The sequence below is a fragment of the Rhipicephalus sanguineus genome, chromosome 10 (assembly GCF_013339695.2).
Source record: "Rhipicephalus sanguineus isolate Rsan-2018 chromosome 10, BIME_Rsan_1.4, whole genome shotgun sequence".
Classification (NCBI taxonomy): Eukaryota; Metazoa; Arthropoda; class Arachnida; order Ixodida; family Ixodidae; genus Rhipicephalus; species Rhipicephalus sanguineus.
In genome coordinates this window covers 150,579,622-150,595,974 of record NC_051185.1, presented here as the reverse complement: position 1 = coordinate 150,595,974, position 16,353 = coordinate 150,579,622, and the positions used below count along the sequence as shown (strand labels likewise).

At 46.1% G+C, this 16,353-nt stretch overlaps 1 protein-coding gene across 1 annotated transcript in view; it reads left to right on the top strand.

Annotated features, from left to right (window-relative positions):
• Positions 1-16,353, top strand: part of LOC119372588 (chorion peroxidase) — a 177,750-nt gene that overhangs the window by 66,166 nt on the left and 95,231 nt on the right. The window lies entirely within an intron of this gene.

Sequence of the window (16,353 nt, the reverse complement as noted above, 5' to 3'; positions counted from 1 at the left end):
TAGTAATATTGCTGCGTGCGGTGATACAGGCGAGCATTCTCAGTTTTTTCTTTTGACTTTTTTTAATGCACTCACCCTCCGCTAGGTGACGCCACCGTCACAGCTTGGGCATGTAGACGCTATGCCGCTGAACTAAAACGCGCTGTCCGCAACGAACGTTTGCGGCACGGTAACGCTATTCCCTTAAGCCCCCGCTATCGTGCTATAACGCTGAACTTTAACTGTCTAATTATCGTCATATCAATGTCGTCATCTGTCTTTGACCTCATCTTTTCCCTCTGATGAGTAAAAGCATATCAATAATAACACAATAGAAAATACTGTATAATAACAGTTTTAGTAGTAGTAGTAGTGGTGGTGGTGGTGGTTGTTGTTGTTGCTGTTCTTAAAGTTGTAACATTATTACAACATTATCAACAGCGCTTACATTTTATGCAGTGAATTTACATCCAAATATTCAACATATGAAGAATTCAAGGAGAAAAAGTGTACGCATTGTAATTGCAGCAACAGATGGACTCGGCCGGCCTATGTTCATTCATTTTCACACAGATTAAAGAAAGTCGCATCTAAGTTTAGAATAAGCGCCGGTTTTTCGCGTGAAACCAAACTAAAGGGAATTTGCCAGGGATTAAATAGGCGCATAGACAGAAAAAGGAGTAGAACAAATCAGCAATGCAGAATGAAACATGCTCCGAAGTTTGTTCCTTGCATCCAGAACGTTGTGTATTCAATTCCTTTTTCATGCGGTCGTCCGTACATTGTTCAGATCGGGCGTTGTTTGAATATTCGGTTGAGGGAACACCACAGTTCATTGAAAGGCTTTACGAATTAGCATTTGTCTATGCATTGTCCCGATTGTGAGTGCCACCCGCTGTTTGGTTAGACAAACGTGCTCTTCAGGAACCCAGAGAAAGCACCAAAAGAGATTATGGAGGCGTTTTTTATAAATAAGAACGCGTCTCAGTGTGTCAGCCAGCCATCCATTGCCTTACTGGATAACGAATTTTTCATATTAGATAGTGAATGAGGGTATTTTGTTACTTCGTGCCGGGTTTTGGGTTGTGGTTACGATATTGCTTTTATTTTTTCGCGTTTCTTGCTTTCTTTGGATACGTCTACTTGACAATGCTTAGGTGCGCAGTGTACTTTTTAGTCGGATGGCCAAGGCCGGGTTAGTCACGAGGTGTTCTGTTCCTGTATTATATATGTTATCGTTTTCTTCAATAAAGATTCAGTTGAAAGTCAGCGCTGCGCCGTGTCCACTTCGCGTCTTCGTCTGTGTTTTTGCGCTGTTAGCCACGATGAATCTGCACCAACTCGCCCAGTATTCCATCCTACTTCATTATTTGCAATCGCCACCAAGGAAGGAGCACAGGCTTCACGAAATCGTAAACGTTAAGGTGACCACACCTGTGTAAAATAACAAGTGTCGGCCCATAAATGCGTTACTGAGGGAAATCTTTCAGGAAACATACCTTTCGTCATTAGTGCGTGCTGCAGAAAGGTCGCGAGTTTCGGTCACTGGCAACTTCCTCTCAATTCCTCTGATGTTCCAAGCCTTTTGAAACATACACTGAAGTGCTAGGAAAAACGGCCGCTGATGACCTCAACTAGCCCCGCAGAGCGTTTTGTTCACGCCAACTTTAGCGGTCGGCATTACCCATCGAAATGCTTCGCATAACTTCCTTCTATTTTTTTCCACGAATAAGATGCATAATTAGTCCGGTTCAAATACGTCCCTACGATCATGGAGTGTGAAAAACTTCTTCACGGATGGCAGAATTACTCGTAAAATGTAATTAAATTGCATTACCAATTACTTTCTTGTATTTTTCAAATGTAAATAAATTACACTACTTGTTACAGCTGGCCGAAAGTAATGACTTTACATTACAATTACTTTTGAAAAGTAATGATGCTGCTTTGAAATTAATTCAGCACAAGTTCATAATTCATGCATTAACTCATGCACGTTTCTTTTACGGAACGTATACACTGACATCTCAGGTATCTGTTCAACTCCACACGCATGAGGTTTGGTACTAAGGTTAACTTATCTCTGATATGTTCCTTTCCTTCTTACAGCCAAGCTGTATGTGCCTAGGGGAAACCAGACTTCGTCCTTCTTATGTGCCTAAAAGCTCCTAGCGCATATGTGCCATAAGCCGCACTGCTCACAACTGGTCCACTAAAAATCAAGAAAGAAACACGCGGACGGCAAATGCCAATTAAGATTTTTGAACACATGGAACAAATCAGGGGCGTAGCCAAGGGGGGGGGGGGGGGTTGGGGGGTTCAAACCCCGCCCCCCCCGAAATTTTTCAATTTTGCTTGCGGTATATAGGCACGCGCTAATACAGCGACAAACACGAGGGCCACAAGCTTCGGCTGCGCAAGGTTTACAATCTGTACAGAGTGCGTGGGCAATGATTTTTGGCCAATTTCTCATGCCATAAGGGAAACAGAAGTGCTATACTTTAGCCGAAAGTAACTGGGAATGTAATGAGTAATTTATTTTCAATTACTCGATCGGCGTAATTACTTAAATTACTAAATTACCAGACCACAAAAGTAATTGGTTACTTTGCTTATGGTATCAAAATGTAATTTCACTGCTGCCAAGTCTGCAGTGTGTGTTCAGTGAAACTCCGAGAGACTTCCACGAAGTTAAGCCTCAAAGGCCATGTACGTGCAGGACTCGCGATGGCGTGGCAAACGCCCGCATCTCGTGCAGTTAATTGCGGTCAACTGCCGAGCGTTTCGCGAAACGTGTTGTCCACCCTCGCGTGGCGGCAGCAAGTCCTTCATTCGCGAGGTCTTGGCCAGTCGCCAACGAAGCGGTCTTGAAAGAAAGCACCTTGAGAAACACCACTGCTCCTGGTCTGTCGCCGTGAAAGATGGGGCTCAGAGATTCGTATCACGGAAAGCCGTATCACGGCAGGGGACGATGCCGGAGGAACGGCCAACACTGAATTCCGAGAAAGCAAAAGAAAATAATCGAGAAAAACAAAGTAGTCCCGGAAAGGGGCGATAACGGCTCGGGGAGAAAGGCTTCTCTAGAAACTGCCGGTGCGGCGACTGCCCGAAGTGTCAACAAAGAGAGGACTCGAAAAAAGAAAGTAATGTAAAGAATGCAGTGCACGACGGTTGCTGTGTGCGTAGCCACACGAATGTGTACGTGCTTACCAAGGTCACCCCGTGCTCTCGAGCCGGCGCGCACAGTGACCTTGCATCAATGTGAACGGTGCTTCATTTTACTCGAAGGAGAGCAGCTGATGCACTCGCAGCGACTGACCGCTAAACTACACCAGTTCAAACTTCCAAGATGTAGTAATTAGCTTGTTCTTAACAAAGCAGAATAACGGGCGAGTTGGTATGTATTCATCGTTACTGGAGAGTGCGCAATGACTACGGAGACCAAGAGAACAATACCACACAAGCGCTCGTGTCGTGTTGTGCTCTCTTTCTCCGTCGTCAGTGCGCGCGTTCCGGTAACGATGAGCTTGTTTTTATTTTTTTTGTTTTTTTTGTTCACCGGTGGCTTTTGGTGACACAATGAGTGTACGAACGTCAGTGAGATCTATTTGAAGTAAAACATTTAACCTTACATGTTATCCTCATGCCTTATGAACGCAACGTAACCGTGTCGTGCGCGGGCTACCAACCATGTTCTCCCTTACCGAAGTACCTTCCACAATGGCTAGCATTGATTTGCGCTCCATCGAACAGGCTCAGCTCACCACATGACCAAAATCAGAGAGGTTACGTATCATGACCTTGCTTAGAAAAAAACATTCAGCATTGTTTTGGCCTTATGACCAAAATATTCGCTCCTCAAGCAGTCCATACGGTCCAAGCCAAACGCTTAATTATGCAGTATGGACTGCTCATTCGATTTGCTACATAGCAGTGATGTCATTTAGTGGAGTGAATTGCGAGGTTCTGTTATCGGTATTTCCAGCAATGTTTTGAGATTCATTATTAGTTACCACACCGCAGCTATAGGCATGTTGTCTTTGGTACGCGATATTGAGAAAAATGGCCGCCGTTAATTGATTCATTGTTGCTTAATTCTGACGCCACAGTGCCTCAACTTTCGTACGTACATTTGGTGCAGGGATGTTTCTACTCAGTAGACTTGTCCATCTTCTTGGCGACTAAAACTGCCGTTAAACCTGTTGTGACTGTGCACTAAACTTTCTCTTTGTTAATAATTCTGTCCCCTGAGCATTTCGATGCGGCTTTGCCACCCTCTCCGTCCAAACAGCAGGCCATCCCTTGGAGTGAGTGTAACAAAGCCTCCAGAGTTTTTGGTGCTGTAGCTTGAACTTGACTTTAGACATGCGTGTATAGACGTGTTTCGAGCTTCCTTTAACAAAAAACAATCTCATCTCACGCTAAAGCACTGTGATGCAGGTTCTTTTTACTGCTTGTAATACCTCTCTAGCGCTGAGCCTGTAAGAGTTTTTTAAGGACAAAGCCGTTTATTTCACAAACAACACAAAAAAGTTTTAATGGGAAACTACAGGAAAGATAACTATACACAAGTAAACGCTTAATAAAAAGCTCACTGCACACGTTAACACACCGAGCACATCAACTAGAACGCAAGTTCAGGAAATTAAGCTATGCTTTACAGTTCAGCGCGGATAAGCGACAGAGCGGCGGCAGAAATGGTGGTCAGTCTCACCAGAACGTTCACAGGTTGGCCGACGCTTGCGCAACAGAACGCGGTGCCGCTGGCTTGTGTAGTGGACACGGGCTGACTCGTTAGGAAAAAGAAACGTTGGCTGGTGGCCGACACGATGACAAGTCAGGACAGACATAGCCAGCAACTGGACGAACAGCTCGGGCCCGAAGCCCGACTGATGCTGAAGCCTTGGTTCACGCACCATTGCTGTGGTTGGAACCCTGGAGGCTCGGGTCCGCAACCCGACTGCCCGTCTTCAGCGCCCTGTCCGGGCACAACCTTCTGCCCGCCACGTATCCTCGAAATTCCCCTTTCTTCTGCTGCGGATCAGGCTTTTTCTCCACCTCGTGCCCACTTCTCCACTCCTCACTGGTCATTTTTACTTCCTCAACGTCGCGCTATGGTAGCCGCGCCGTGCGTCCTCGTGCTCTACGTTCTTCATCTTCGTCTTTCATGTGGCTCCGTTCACGAGCGCTCTTCTTTTTATGTCGCGCACTTTTCAAAGGCTCACATTTTGAGCGCGCACCACTCTCATCACAAGCACTTAAGCCATGAGCGATGGATAAGACCACTAGACGAATAATGTTCTTGCCTCGTTAGGCAAGCTGTCGTCAAACCTTGAATGAGATTGAATACTTGCAAAGGTAACATGAAGGGGTAAAAAGATGTGAAAGGTGTTGATTAAAGAATGCGAGCAAGCCGACTGCATCCTAGCGAAGATTATGAGGATCAAACATAATTACATAAGTGATACACGGTGAATATCAGTTAAGGGGTCGTCCGTTTGTGCATCCGTAACGAAGAAAAATGCAGTCCGTGGCAGCATATAGTATTCTAAACGGCATAAAATCTTGCTGGCGTTAAAAGCAGTCCTGTTACAACTTGAAGATGACTTCGAAATTTCAGGTAAATGCCTTTGTGCTGGAGCGGAATTAATTTATATCCGATTGTAATGATCGCCACAATGACCATAAGCAAAAGGGAACATACAATGAAAAGCGTAGAGGCCAACCAGTGAGCACTCCCGAGGCCAAAGGAATGTTCGTACTGTGACGCGGTGGTGACCATGGAGTACGAAGCAGCCAAACCGTTGAAGATTGAGTTATTTATTGTACGACCTTGTGCACAGCAAAAGGAACACTCGATGTAGAAGCATGTAACATGCGCTCATTACAATGATAGCGGCGATCATCGCGGGTCCTCTGGTGCGATTTGAGACCTGAAGTCGGCTGTCACGTTTTACTTCATAGTCCACTGTCCGGTTCGCTGCCCTTTTCATTCTTCATACTAATTGCAGCGCATAGCGAGTAATTAGCGTTGTTTGCATGATCCGCGCACATGTCACTCGTTTCAGTCGTATTGTTCTTGGGCTATTTTCAGCCAACTCATGCAAATCTGGCTCGCGCCAACATCGTAGTTCACTGCTTTGCCACGTGAAGCTCGTAAGCCACCTCGTCCCTCCGCGAAGCCTGTTTCATTTCAAGGCGAGGGCCCCGACGCCATCGTGAGAAAACTCATCTCCGCGCACAAAGACCGAGAGTAAGTGGCGGGACGTGCTGAAGCCTCTTCCCAGACAACAAAGAAACAGAAAACGCGGCGGCGCAACCACCGCCACCGGATGCGCCGGGAGGGGCGCAGCCAGTTGAGCGAGCAAGCGGTCACGCAGGACACGCGCTCTCGTCCGGGTCACGTGCGACCGCGTCCTTCCTTCCGCAGACGCTTCACCTTGACGGTCTCGTAAAGGGTAACATGGAGAGAGAGATAGAGAGAGAGGAGGACACGCGGTCACGCGGTTCTCGTGGCCACGGGGACGAAACAAAGAAACGAAAATACCTACCGCTCCAGGGCGCTGCACTCTCGGACGAGAAGCACAGTAACCCTCCAACTCTTTCGCCTTTCGCTATTTTCTCCCTTTTCTCTATTTGCCGAAATGAAACCTTCTCTCCCTTTACACTGTTCGTGTACCTGCGCCCGCCTGACTCTGAGGTGCCCTCACGCAGCAGGCGCATAAGGCCAAGTCCGCACGAGTACTCTACTGACTTTCTATAGGACCGACGGGGATCTTAACTAAATCCTGTGGTTTCACGTTCTAAAACAGTGGCATTATTCTAACGCAAGTTGCATAGTGGGGCACTCCGAATTAACTTTTAATGCCAGGGGCTCGTTAATATTAATTTTTATGAAAATGGTGCGACCGAACAAGACGATCAGACTGAATACACACGAACACAAAGGCCGCGGCATTAGGTTTCTTGGATCTTCGGTCTTATCGTCTTATTCCGTTGCGCCGTTTACATAATACTGCACGTGTACCAAATTAGCCAATTGTGAGTCCTACTCGGACAACGCAGCGCGACTTCGACGAAGACAGGAGACGTAGATAAACACAGACGAGCGCTGTCCGTGTGTATCTGTGTCTTCTGCCTTCGTCGAAGTCGCACTGAATGTCTCCGAGTATGAGCCAATTCGCCCAAGTCAAGGTACTACTGTCGATCCTATGTACCGTTCTTTAACGTGCACATAAATCTAAGTACAGGGCAATTCTGGCATTTCGGCCCGATCGAAATGTGACCGCTGTGGTCGGGGAACGAAACCAGCGTCGTCGAGCTTCGCAGTGAAGCACCGTAGCTGCTAAGTTACGATTATTGTCGCAATTGGCATAATCAGCAAAGCACATGTGAAGACCTGACTTCGCGCATCTGGCATAGTATACTTGCGAAGACGACGTCAAGTAACGCGAGCTCAAGTGGTCTTTCTCTCGTGAGGCACCACAAAGACTGAACACCATTCCAGGACAAATACAGACTGAATGTCATGAAGCTTCGTGAGTGCTTGTAACAAGACACTAAAGGCGCAACGGAAAAGCGTCTGTTTTGAGAATGATGAATTCGTCGAGCTTGTATTCGTGCATCGTCTGCCACAGCACACTCGTCCGCCGCCGTGGTGGAGTGGTTACGGCGCCCTGCTTCTGACCCGAAAGTCGCGGGTTCGATCCCTGGCCGCTGCGGTCGCATTTCGACGGAGGCGAAATGCCAGAGCTCCGTGTACTGTAGTATGTAAGCGCTTGTATAGGAACACCAGATGGTGGAAATTATCCGGAGCCCTCCACTGCGGGGTGCCTCGTATTCATGTCGTGGTTTTGGGCCCAGATATTATTACTATAGCACACAGGACAAAGACAGCACTGTACTGCTTTCTCTGCGTGTTTTGACATTCAGCCCCACCTAGCTGCAATTCCGCGCCTCTTATCTATTAATATACAATAGGCCTCGAGCCATCATTTACTTTTCTCTCCCCCTAGACTCCCTTCACGCACTCCTGTTCGGCAAATACTACTTTCCTCTTGATAAACGTCTTCGTACAACGCTCCTGTATTGGATTAGTCTGTGATTTCTTCAGGGCATCGACAGATTGTCTTGGCGCAAGGGTACGAACCGCATATCTGAGCGCAGTAACGACAGTCATTAGGAAAGGGACGCGTGCATGACCGGCAACTACGCTTATCATCGGCAATACTCAGGTCGGCAGACTCACTCATGAGTGGAGTTACTCAGAATCATTCAGACTCGAAATGAGCCTTGAGTCTGAGTGGGTCCGGTTGAGAAAAATTTTAGTGAGTCTGGGTCCGATCGAGTGAGTCCGGTTAAAGAAAATTTTGTTGAGTCTGAGTCCGAGTGAGGCCTAAGGACATAATATATTTCTTGAGTGAGTCTGAGTGAGCTGCACTTTCAACTCATCATCCTATCTGCTCAACTTCAGCGTTGCTATCAGCCTTGTGTCGGCTCATGCTTATGCTCACGTCTACTCACACATGCCTCAATGCGCTAGCGTTGTTACCCCAGCTCTATATTAATTGATCAGAGGCTTGAGTTACGGAGGGTAGTAGTGAATGGCGGAGGGGGTGCTTTGACCTATCCTCCTCACCCCCAGCACCCACACCTGCAAACTTTTATACCGGAAGTTCTTCATAAAATTTTCTCTTTTGAGTCGTGTCTGACTAAAAAGGTCCTTACTGGATAGCAACCACAGATAAATCTTATTTGAAAGTGCGAGATCAAAGGTGCCACGTAGAGCACCGATTATGTGAGATACTGGTGTTAAAGACCATCGACACCATGGTCGAAAAAGCTCATTATGCTATAACAGGCTCATGAGTCGACTCACTCGGACTGACTAAGAATCAGATTGAGCTGCGAGTCTGAGTCTGAGTGAGTCCTGGAAAGTAATATTTTGGTGAGTTTGAGTACGAGTGAGTCCAGTTGAGGAAAATTTTAGTGAGTCTGAATATGAGTGAGCTCTACTTTTTTTGCCAACCCAGGGTCATACTATACAGCGAGCTACCGCTTCGGGTCGATTCACACGTGCGTGGTTTCGTATAACAACATTGAAAAATCCCCCATAAAAACGAGACAAACTCCGCGCATGCGAGTCTCCCTTTTGGCTGTGCAGCGAGGACATTACAACTACACTGACAAGGAGACAGAGAGGAAGCAATTCGCTGAACAAGTGTGATGCGTGGCGGTGTCGTTTCGTCGTTATCGCCACGTACAAGCACGCATTTGCTTGTCTTACACGAACAAGTTCAACAGTGCGGTCGCACGTTCCGCAACGCCAAATGTGGATGTAGAGCCAGCTACCATGACACGCTCTGTGGCTCTGATACAGAGTGTGACGTCTGCATAGTTTTTGTAAAGTTTTATTTAGGTTGCACATAGGCGCCATCTTTGGCGTCTCTTGCTGGTGCTACAATGATACACACTTCCAGCGCCGATAAAATCCACTTCCAGCGCCGTTCAGTATACGTGGCGCTTAGATACAGCACATGCAGATGTGATTAATTAGCCATGAGAGCAGAGCTGACGTCGAATAAATCCATGTCTACATAATGACTTTATCGAGTCCTTTGTCAGGTCGTCTCCTTTTTATTTACGCGAAGAATGAACGAACCAAACCTTCATATTCTTGCTCCTTCGTATACCTGCGCCTCCGACTCTTCTTTTTATGCAGTTTCTTTTCTTATCTTGCGTTCACGCCCTTTATTGCTGCAGCAAATGCTGTTTCATTTTTACATCTTCAAAAGCATCTTTTATCACACACCGAGACTTTCCTGTTCCACACACACGCTGCAAATGCATAGCTCACACTGTGCGCGTATGAACAAGCGAGCACGAGAGATTGATTTTCGTTTTCAGTACACTTATCGGCCCACTGGCCTTCGCAGTTTTCCTTGTCGGAAGTTTACAGCCGGGATGAGGACAATTCTTCTTTCTACTGGCGAATCTCTCTTTCAAAAAAAAAAAAAAAAAAGAAGCGTGGTTTTAGTCAGGGGCGTAGCCAAGGGGGGGATTGGGGGGTTCAACCCCCCCCCCCCCCCGAAATTTTTCAGTTTTGCTTGCGTATATATGCACGCACACATACAAACGCACGCACGCACATACATAAAGTATGGTTGAACCCCCCCCCCCCCCCCCCCGGAAAAAAATTTCTGGCTACGCCCTTGGTTTTAGTTGTAGCTTTACTCACCAACGTGGCCGAAATTTAGCGTCAAGTGAGCGGATGCCCAGGAAGCAGCCAAACATTGTTGCAAAATCAATGCGTTATGACAAATAGTACGAAGGAAGAGAAGAAAACATATGCATGCAGTTAATAAATGTAATGGAGGGTTACAAGACATCAACGAGGCGTACAAGACGTCAACGGCAGGGCATACAATCACCTCTCAAGGAAAATGTGAACAAAGGGCTAATAGCAAATGAATACGAACCAAGAATGCCTACTACACACGTTAAACTATTTACGGTCATTGACGCCCACTTGCTAGAGCGTAAATGGTGGGAAACGCCCAACGCAAACAAGACGGGCTGTAGAGATTGCACGGCGAGGAACCGGGACCTCAGACGAGCTGAACGATGTTTCCATAGGCGGACATGTCTCTGTCAAGGGAGCCCTTTCATGTTTAGCCTGTTAGTTCTAAAGGCGCCTTAACGTGGTTTTTCGTTCATGATACGATTCGATTCCTTCTTCCTCTTGGAAGCATCGTGAATTTGATTAACCTTACTTCAACTGGCAGGGCTTATGATATTACCGGGAAGCTGCATATGGCTAGGACATTTCTTTTGTTAGAGAGCAGAAGCGTATGTGACCCAGAAATAAATAAAAAGAACACTGTTCACCTCTGGTCCACTAAAATGAACGAAAGAACAAACCATGCGCGTTGGAACGCATGTGCCACACAAAAGACAACGCATGGCGCAGCAAAAAAGATGCATGCTGCTCAAATGGAAAGCCTTGAAGGAGCATATGATAAATTCGAAAGAGACTTTCTGGACAGAAATTTCGGATTTAGTTGGAGGGTGTGTGATCGGCTATGATTTGAAATTCTCTGTCACCTTTTTTGTCGTCGGCTAAGGAACTTCGCTGATCATCTACGTTCACACGGTGGAATGGGTCCTGAAATTTCTTCCGCCCCGTGCCACCTATGGACTATTTTGTGGACGGGTTTCGGTGCCGCCATATCGGGCTGTTAACCTTCCCGTTTTGTGTCTTTAACAAGAACGAACACTGCTACTGTGGACGCCCAGGTATACAAATGAAAGCGGTTGGGTTGGCGCATTCGATGTTTCCTCACCTTATCAATTCACGCCACGAGATACAAAAATAGGAAAACAGTCGTTTAACATCCGAGTGTGGCAGTGCCCATATGTCATACGTAAAATCGTCTACAGTCCTACAGGCCCCGCATAATGTGTGTTACTGTCTTGTACCTTGCCGCCGCTACCTTGGCCCCGCAGCCCTCATAGCCTGCAATCGCCCAGAAACCTGCCCCGTCTGGTTGGTTGCAACGGGCATTCCAGTGGCGCCGCCGGTCGGGTGCGTTCCATCGGCCAGTGAGCGACCCAGAAACCGAGACCTTGCATCACCGACGAAGGAGTGGGTTGGAGGAGGTCGCTGCCTCGGCGCTAAAGGGCTGCGCAACGACTCGTATATCTGAGCTTGGTTGCCGTAAGAGAATCGAACTGGTCTGGCGGTGATCCGGTTGAGAGAGTACTTGTTTTCTTATTTATATATACTCTAGACATGTGTGGAACGAATTACAGTGTACTGTCGATACCCGAGTCGAAGTTACATAATATTACTCGACAGGTGCGGCAGACTGGGTCAATGGTCAAGGTCAAAGGTGAATGCCTCTATTGGGTATAACGTTTCGCATAAAGGATACGGACACGAGAAGAGACGACGTAACACATAGAGCGTGTTACGTCGTCTCTTCACGTGTCCGTGTCCTCTATGCGCAAGTAACAGGCCCAAATTGCAACCTTGGTGGTGTATGCTTTGCACATGTCCTAGTCAGTGCTTGTTAAGTTCCGACTTATTGCACAGTTAACTGCGCTACGCTGCTTTTTCGTCATTATTTTTCATTTTTTCATCAATCTGTACACTGATAGTGAAGGGGTGTATACACACGTGCAAAGCGAATCGTTCGTTCACCCGTCTGCACACTGCAGCCTTTCTTATACATTGTTTCTTGGCGTGGAGTGCAAAGCGTGCGAGCGCACTGCTTTGTTGCGCTTGAAATTTATGCGCTTCGTATCGTCGAATCATTGGTGGCCCTAGAAAGGTTACCACGAACTTTGTAGCCCTAATATCGCCATTTTGAAACTTGCATCTCACTGAGCGATGGAGAAAATAACGATGGCATTATTGATGATGATGATGATGATGGAATAATTGGAACCTACCCACTCAGGGGGATCGGCCAATGGTCGGGCGGATCATATAGTCTGAAAATTGATAATAGACGTTGCAGGGTCAATTAGAATGAAGGGGTATTTTTTTTAATGAAGTCCAGTTTTAGATTAGACCGTATTGCATAACCTCAGAAATGACCAAAATGATTGTCATTATGACAATTTAAGAATTATTAGCGGTTGATGTGTCGAATAAGACGATTTGATTCGCATATGAATTTCTCGATAGCACTGCATATATTCCCGTCCTAGTGCCCCAGCACAGAAGCCCTTAACAGTGCAGTTGAAGTAACTGGCAGACCAAGATTACAATTTGGATAGTTCGTTTTCTGAGAGAGGAAAAACGTCGGCAGTCCACCAAGAAATGTTCGATTGTTTCTATCTCATTGCAAAAGGAACATGTGGGAGAGATCGCCAGACCAGCTCTGGGCATGTATAAATTAAGAGTTGGGATCCTACATCGCAATCTAGTCATTGCTACTTCTGTCTGCCTTGTTTTACACCATTTTCTGCTCCAAGGGAACTGAAGGTGCTGAAAATCTGAAAAGCGAGACTTGGAGTAAGCAATGATAAAGCGTGCTTTCTAAATCTGGCCGCAGCAACGAACGCCGTAACTGGAAGTAGATCAAGGACTGGGCCTGCAAGGGAAGCCTTTGCCAAAGTGTCCGCAACTTCATTCAATACTATTTGTTTATGCCCCAGAACCCAAATTACCCGAAGGTTTCGCAAATGCTGTGGACCAAGTACGCGCAATAATCTCAGAGTATGTGATTCAGCAGGGGTTGGGAAAACAGAACACAATGATAATGAATCTGTTACTATAGCCACTGAAGTTATGGAGACGGGGAGTTTACGCAGGGCCAAAATGACAGCTAAAAATACAGCCAAAAATATTGGTGTATGATCAGGGAGTCGTACAGAAAAGGACCAGTCTAGTTGTGTGGAAAAAATTCCAACGCCGGCCTTTTCCTCACACTGCGAAACATCAGATGCTATCACAACAGTCGTGCTAATCTGATTTAAGTGATATTGAACAAGTCCATTCAGTACATTCCAATGAAGTAACTTCGCGTTGTTAGGGAATATATCATCATATGATACCGCCAATGTACTCAACCTATTATTCATTACCATTATATTATTAGGGTTATCTTTAATGGGTCAATAGCCGCTGCGTAAGAATCACCTGTGGGATGTGGAATCGAGGCCACGAGACATTAAAAAACGCCAGGCCTGCGCTAAAACCGCAGCACAGTCACAGCGAAAGCTGGAAGAGCGGCGTTTCTAGAGCCCGTTAAGCTCTCTTGGGGCTACAATTCAAGTACACTAGAAAGGTACCCACTACGCCATAAATCACGATTTTTGTGAAGTTTGGAAGCACCTACTAAGCCATTATTCGTCATTCTGCGGAGAAGCGAGGCACCAGCTACACGTCTGTAAGGCATTATGTGCACTTTGTTCACGCGACGACTGATGACGATGAAGAATTATGGCTCAGCCCTTTGTAATGGGTTGGAATCTTTAAACGGCCCACCAGTTATGTAATTTGCATTCGGTGACGCCCGGTCGCTATTTCCCTCTCCCGTCATGCTGTATAACATACGTTGACGTGGGAAGAGACGGGGGGGGCGAAGAACTTTACTGAGACCCCGAGGAAATGGATCATGCGCTTATGGGCTTCCTTGGCAACCAATACAAGTGCCCTTGCGAGGAACCCACTACGCTATAAATCAGTGTAATTTTACTGAGACCCAGAGGAAGTGGATCATGAGCTTATGGGCTTCCTTGGCAACCAATACAAGTGCACTTGCGAGGAACCCACTACGCTATAAATCATTGTAATTTTTGATAAGTAGGGCAGCAGGCACTCTGCCATTTTTCTTCATTCTACGGAGAGCGTTGGTACCTGCTAAACCCATGTAAGGCATTATGCGCACTTTGTTGATGCTGTGCCTGATGACGATGAAGAATTATGGCAGGGTCCTTTGTAATGGGTTGGAAGCATTCAACAACCTACTCGTTGCGCAATTCGCATTGTGTGACGCCTGGTTACAGAATTCGCGTTGTGCGACGCTTGGTGCTTATTTTACTCTTCTACCACGCTATATTTCATATGCTAATATGGTTCCTTCCCGACATGAAGCCTGTATAGGACCTTTTAGCAAAGCAGTTTCAAGCACCGGCATGGCTCAGAGGTTGAATACTGGGCTCCCACGCAGAGGGCCCAGGTTCGAACCTCGTTCCATCCTGGAATTTTTTTCTTATTTAGCTTTTTTTCTTATTTCGAGCGATACTGGTTACGGACACCGGCGGCGGCGGCGGCGGCGGCGGCGGACAACTACGGCGCCAAAAACGGCCGGTGAAATGATCTCATAACAGCTTTCGCTGTAAAACAGTTCTGGCTGGCTTATAAATACATATTGGTCTCGTCTTATCGGCGATTCATAGAGCCTTAAGAATGTTTGAACTGTTAATATTTTGAATGTAGTGCTCAAAGATGGGATTCGAGATTCCTTATATAGCACTGCATTTGCTACAAATTTTGGTAAGCCAAGGCGCCAGCGAAGTGCTTGGCGTTCAAACAAAACTAGCGCATTTAACTTCCACGCTGGGGCGCCAGAGAATAAGGCACATTCAAACTCCAGTATAGGGCGTATATACATGCGGTAAATCATTATCAATGTGTCTCTGCGCATGCCCCATCGATGATTGCTAATCCTTCTGAGTATTCCCATCGCACGTGACGCTTTAGTGGCCGTACGTTCAATATGCATACGCCAGTTAAGCTTTCCACCATAAATAATTCTGAGGTACTTGACTGTTTGCACTTGGGGAATGTCTGCTTGATGTAATGAGAGGGATATATTTATGTTGTCTAGCAGAGAGAATGCCAGAACTGCACACTTCTGTACATTAATGGTCAAACGAATACTGTCGAGCCAATATTCCAATGTGGACAAGTATCCTTGTAAAAGGTCGTACAATGCCTGAATGTCATCTGCCGGGGCAAAGAATGCTATATCATCAGCTAAACATACGTGTTTACGTTTCGATGACAAGAAATGGAGCTAAGCAATATATTAAACAATGGCGGTGACAACACTGCTCCTTGAGGAACACCGCGTGTTTGTCTGAATTTCCCATTTGAAATACCATTCTGTACGCAGTAAAACTCCCTGTCCAGCAAGAATTCAGTCGTCCACGCAATAAAATAGCCAGGCAAGCCAATCTCTTTCTTCCTTTCAAGTAAAATCCGGTACTCTACACAATCGTACGCTTTAGAGATATCTAAAGTAACCAGTACTGCGTACTGTTTCTGACGCCGTGCCAGCTGGATTCTGCTCTCCAGATGAACATGTGCACACCATATTGATATCCCTGGTCTAAATCCCATTTGACAGGGACTCAATAATCCTTTAGCGGTCACAAATTTAGTTATCCGTGCATGTAATAATCTCTCAATTAATTTGACAAAATTGGATGTTAACGAAATAGATCGGATGTTGTCCAGAGCATACCCTTTATTTTTATCTTAAAGCAGTGGAATCACCTTCGCTACTTTCCACACAGAATGAATCCAAGCGTTTCTTATCGAATAATTTATGGTATCCAATAAAACAATAGGAGCGACACCGAAGAAAATTTTCAACATCTTTGTAGTGATGCCATCAGGGCCTGGGGCTGCCGCTGGTAAACCTGATACCACTGAGGATAACTCAATGACAACACTTCATTATATTCGAGACTGTCCTGTCGCACAAGAGTTGAAGGAATGCAGGAAGAAAATCTACCCTCCAAACCTCTGGCAATTACATCTAGAGAGTCTTCTATTTCTCGGGTGGTTAGCACAATTGATTCTATATTTAAGGAACGCGGAATTAATTTGATTGATCTTAAATGCCGGAACAACGC